Genomic DNA, 6,000 nt, shown 5'->3' on the forward strand with positions numbered 1-6,000 from the left:
AGAGTTCAAGGATGATATGGAGAATTAGTGAAATGGAAGAAAACCCAACAGGATAGTATCACAGAAGCCAAATGAAGGTGAGGCAAAAGAAGGATGATCAATGGCATCACATACCATTTGCAGATTCTCTAATAGGCTTTTGAAATGGCTATTGGATTTAGCAATACGGAGGCTATTGTTGACCTTAAGAAAAGCATGGACATTTTTCTTTGTTTTGGAGTAAAAGCCAGATAAGAGAATGAAAATTAGTAGCTGTGAGTATAGAGACAACTTTTTAAAGGCATTTTGCTGCTAAAGGGAGAGAGATGTTAATAATTTGGAGTAATAGGAATAGGAGTATGGTATAAGGATTGGAGAATAGCGATTCTGTATGCTGATGGGAATAATCCAGTAGAAGGGGGAAATTATTTGAGGCCAAGAAGGAAGAATCACTAGAGCAATGACCTCATGCAGGTAAGACTTAACAGGTGAAGTATTAGCTTTAGATGATACGGAAAGGTAATTTCTGATAATAGGATAACAATATGGTGCAGATGCTGAAAAATGGGTACATGAGGTGGAAGAAATCTTGGAAAGTGGTCTTTGGATTCCTTCAGTGCTTCCATGAAGTATTAAGCAAAGATATTCATGCAGGTGAATTTATAAATGTGAAATTTATGGGGGTTGAGAGGATTGGGGTTTTAAATGAAAGATATGAAATAGTCATTAAAATGAATTATTGATTTATTTAAAATTATTATTTTTAATGTATTTTTTCCATTACCATTTATCCCTTCATACCCTCTTTTACCTCCATACCACCCCTTCCCCCAGTCACCACAATTTTTGTCCATGAGTTCTCTTTCTTTTCCACTTGATCCCTCCACCTCCCAAGCCTACCAAAACTGTCATTGCCCACTTTATGTCTGTCTCCATTTTGCTTGTTCAGTTCATTAAATTCCATGTGAGGGAAATCACTGACTGGCTTATTTTACTTAACAGAATATTCTCCAGGACCATCCATGCTTTCACAGAATAAAATTTTCTTCTTTTTCATAGCAGAGTAGTATTCCATTGTTTAAATGTACCATAGCTGTTTTTACTTGCTCATGTACTGGTGGACACTGGCTGTTGTAAGTAATGCTACAGTGAACATAGGTGAGTATATATTCATTCAAATTAGTGTTTGGAGTTTCTTCAGATAAATTCCCAGAAGTAGAATCACTAGGTTCTGTTTTTAATTTTGAGGTAACTCTTACTGCTTTCCACAATGTCTGCAATGATCTGCATTCCCACCAGCAGTGCAGAAGGGGTCCCCTTTCTCCACATCCTTGCCAGTGCTTGCTTCTTGATTTATTGATAATAGCCATTCTCACAGGTGTGAGGTGATACTGTGGGTTTAATGTGCATTTCTCTGATGATTAGTGATGTTGACATCTTTTCATATGTCTGTTGACCATCAGTATGTTCTCTTTGGAGGAGTGTCCAGGTCCTTTGCCCATTTTTTTTTAAAGTTGGACGTGTGTGTGTGTGTGTGTGTGTGTGTGTGTGTGTGTGTGTGTGTTGAGTTTTAAAAGCTCTTTATACATTTTGGATATTAATCCCTTACTAGATGTATCAGCAAATATGTTTTCCCATTCAGTGGGTTGTTTTTTCATTTTGTTGATAGTTGACTTTGCTGTGCATACTTTTTAGTCTCATTTATTTTTTTTCTTTTTATTTCCTTGCCTGAGGAGATATATCAGAAAAATTGTTGCTACTAAGAATTTGAGATTTTACTGCCTTTGTTTTATTTCTAGGACATTTTTGCTATCAAGTTTAATATTCAAGTCTTTAATCCATTTTGAGTTTTTTCTTTATTTTTAAATTTGTTGTTCAAGTACAGTTTTCTGTCTTTTACTCCCATTCCAGCCAACCCTCCCAGCCCTCCCCACCTCCCTCCCATTTCCATCCCCCCTAGTTTTTGTCCATGTGTCCTTTATACTTGTTCCTGTAAACCCTTCCCCTTTTCCCCTGAAATTCAAGTTCTTTTGTATTGTGTGAGGTGGTCTTTTCTTGTCTTTTCTTTTCTCTTCTCTTCTTTTTTCTTTTCTTTTCTTTTCTTTTGTCTTCCTTCCTTCTTTCCCTCCCTCCCTCTTTCTTCATTTCCTTCCTTCCTTCCTTCCTTCCTTCCTTCCTTCCTTCCTTTTCTTCCCTTCCCTTCGCTTCCCCTCCCCCCTTCCCTTCCCTTTCTACCTTCCTCCCCCCCCCCCCCCCGTGGGTATCTGTCCAGTTTTCCCAACACTATTTACTAAATAAACTATCTTTATCCTATTGTATGTTTTGGCCTCCTTTGTCAAATATTAGTTGACTGTAAAGGTGTGTGTTTACTTCTGGGGTCTCTATTCTGTTCTATTGATCTATATGCCAGTACCATTGCTGTTTTGTTTATTATGGACTTGTGTGACAGTTTGATGTAAGGTAGCATGATTCCTCCAATTTTGTTCTTATTCTCAAGATTGCTGTTGCTATTTGGGATGTTTTGTGGTGCCATCTAAATTTTGTAATATTCTGGTTCTGTGAAATACACCATTGGTATCTTGATAGTAATTACATTAAATCTGTAGATCACTTTGGGTAGTATGGACATTTTCATTATCTTAATTCTTCCAAGCCATGAACACAGTATATACTTCCAACTATTTGTATCTTCTCGAATTTTCTAGTGTCTTTTCATTTTCTCAGTTCAGGTGTTTTCCATTCTTGGTTAAATTTATTCCTAGGTATTTTATTTTTGAAGCAATTATAAATGAGATTGTTCTCTTAATTTCCTTTTCTGAGAGCTCATTGGCATATAAAAATGCAACTGGTTTTCTAGATATGAATTTTATATCCTACCACTTTACTGAATTCATTTATCTGTTCTATTTGTGTGTGTGTGTGTGTGTGTGTGTGTGTGTGTGTGTGTGTGAAATCTTTAGAGTTCTCTCTGTACAGTATTATGTCACCTGCAAATAATGAGTTTTACTTCTTTCTTTCTGACTTGGATATCTTTTATTTCTCCTTGTTTGATTACTGTGGCTAGGATTTCCAGTACTATGTCGAATAAGTGTTGAAAATAGACATCACTTTGTTGTTCCCAGTCATAAGGGAAACACTTGTAGTTTTTGTCCATTGAATATGATGTTGGCTGTGAGTTTGTCATATATGGCCTTTGTTACATTGTGGTATGTTCCCTCCATTTCCACTTTGCTGAGCATTTTTTCTATGCATATGATCATGTATTTTGTTTTTATGGTATATCAGGTTTATTGATTTGCAGATATTGTACCAAACTTGCATCCCTGGAATAAATATGACTTGATCATGGTATATGGTCCTTTTGGTGTATTGCTGTGTTCAGTTTGCTATTATTTTGTTAAGGATTTAGGCATCTATGTTCATCAGGGATATTGGCCTATATTTTTCTTCATTTGTAGTGTCTTTAATCTGATTTGGAATTAGGATAATGCTGGCCTTGTAAAATGAGCTGGGAAGTCTTCCCTCTTGAATTTTTTGGAATAGTTTGAGGAGGAGAGATATTAGATCTACTCAGAATGCTTGATAAAATTCACTTGTGAAGCCATCTAGTCCAGAGATTTTGTTTTTTGGGAGTTTTAAAAAAATATTCTTTCAATTTCAGTAGTTGTAATCTGTCCATTTAGATTCTCTGATTCTTCTTGATTTAGTTTTGGAAGATTGTGTGTGTCTAGGAATATGTCCATTTTACCCAGATTGTCCTATTTATAGGCATATAGTTGTTTGCAATATTTTCTTGAAGTTATTTCTATTCTTTGGTGTCAGTTGTTACTTCTCTTTCATTTTGGATTTTATTTATTTGGGTGCTCCTCTTTGCCTCGCTTCTCTTCTCTCCTCTCTCAGAGTCTGGTTAAAGCTTTCACAATTTTGTTTTCTTTTCATAGAACCTACTCTTGGATTCATTGATCTTTTGTATTGCTTTTTTAGACTCTTGTTTATTTATGCTCTTATCTGTCTTATTTTCTTTCATCTACTCACTTTGGGCTTTGTTGTTCTTTTTTCAAGTTCCTTTAAGTGTAAAGTTACATTGTTTATTTAAGCTTCTTGTTTCTTGAGATGGACCTGCAATGCTATGAATTTCTTAGGACTGCTTTTTCTGTGTCCCATAGATTTTGGGTGGTTTTGTTCTCATTTTCACTTATTTCAAGGTATCTTTTTATTTATTGCTCTCATTGTTAACCCATTCATTTTTTAGTAACACATTACTTAGTTTCTATATCTTTGTGTGTTTTTCAGTTTTCTTTTTGTGAATTTCTAGTTTCATAGCATTATGATCAGAGAAGATACTAGATATGATTTTAATTTTCTTAAATTTATTTAGACTTGTTTTGAGTCCCATCATGTGGTCTATTCCAGAAAATGTTCCATGTACACTTGAAAAGAATTTATAATCTGGTGCTTTGGGATGAAATGCTGTGAAGACATCAATTAAATCCCTTTGATCTAGTGTGTCATTTAAAGCTATTACAGCCTCATTGATTTTCTGTCTAGATCAGTGATGTTAGTGGTGTTAAAATCCCCTACTCTGACTCTGTTTGTCAATATCTCCCTTTATGTTTATCAAGATTTACTTCACATACTTAGGTGCTCCTATGTTGGTTTCCTAGCTGTTTACTAAGTTTATAACCACTTGTTGGTTGTTCCCTTTATCATTTTGTGGTGTTCTTCTTTGTCTCTTACTATAGCCTTAGTTTCAAAGTCTATTTTGTCAGATATAAGGAGTGCTACCCCAACTTTTTTCTCTCCATTTGAATGATATATCTTTTTCTATCCATTTTAGTCTGTGTGTATCTTTTGTTCTGAGGTGGGTCTTGAAGACAGCATATACATGTATGTGGGTCTTATTTTCTTATCCATTCAGCTACCCTTTGTCCTTTGATTGGAACATTGAAGCTATTTATATTTAAAGTGATTATTGATAGATATGTGTGTATTTCCATTTTATTTTTTAACCATGTTCCTGTTTCTTTTTCTTCTCCCTCCTCCTCCTTCCTTTCTTCTTTTTTCCCCCTTTCTCTCCCTCCTCTCTTTAACATTTATTATAATACTGGTTTGGTGGTAACAATCTCTAGCTTTTTTTCTTTTTGTCTTAGAAGGTTTTATTTTTTCTTAATTTTAAGTGTTAGCCTTGCTGGTTAATGTAATCTTGGTTGTAGGTCCTTGCTTCTAATCATTTTGATTATTTCATGCCAGTCTTTCATGGCCTGAAATGTTTCTGTTGAGATATCAGATGACAGTCTTCTGGGAGCTTCCTTGTAGCTAACTTTCTCTTGTGCTTTTAAGATTCTCTCCTTGTCTTTAGGCTTTTCCATTTTAATTTGGATGGGTCTTGGTGTTGGCCTCTTTGGGTCCATTTTGTTTTGCTTCCTGGACCTGTCTTTTTTTTTTCCATTTAATTCTTTTTTCTTTTTGCTGCTCTGATTGTATGTTTTCTACTTTGTCTTCCAAATAGCTGATTTGATTGTTTCATGTAACCTTCTGTTTATTCCTTCCTGTGTATTATTTATTTTAACTATTGCATGCTTCATTTTTGATGGGTCTATTTTTATGGTTTCTGTGTCTTTATTCATGCTGTTGAGCATCCTTATAATAATTTCTTTTGAACTCTATATTTGATAATTTGCTTGCCTCCATTTCATTTAGCTGTTCTTCTGGAGAATGTTCTTGTTCCTTCATTTCGGACTTGTGTGTTTGTCTCCCCATTTTGGATGCCTATTTGTGTTTGTTTCTATGTATTAGGTAGACCTGCAAAGACTCGTGCAGAATTATATTATATGCTACCTGTGACTAGCCCTGGGCAATGTGTATGGAGCTATCAGTGATTTAAAGCTTGTGGTTCCCTATGCTGAGCCTGGGTGCGTGCTGAAAGGACCAAGCTACACACCAAGGCTGTCTTTTACCATTCTGTTCCTAGGGGCTGGACCAGTCTTGAAAAGTCTCAAAGCACCCAGAGATCTGCCTGCT

The sequence above is a fragment of the Phyllostomus hastatus genome, unplaced genomic scaffold (assembly GCF_019186645.2).
Source record: "Phyllostomus hastatus isolate PE091 unplaced genomic scaffold, TTU_PhHast_1.1 phas_contig_5, whole genome shotgun sequence".
Classification (NCBI taxonomy): domain Eukaryota; kingdom Metazoa; phylum Chordata; class Mammalia; order Chiroptera; family Phyllostomidae; genus Phyllostomus; species Phyllostomus hastatus.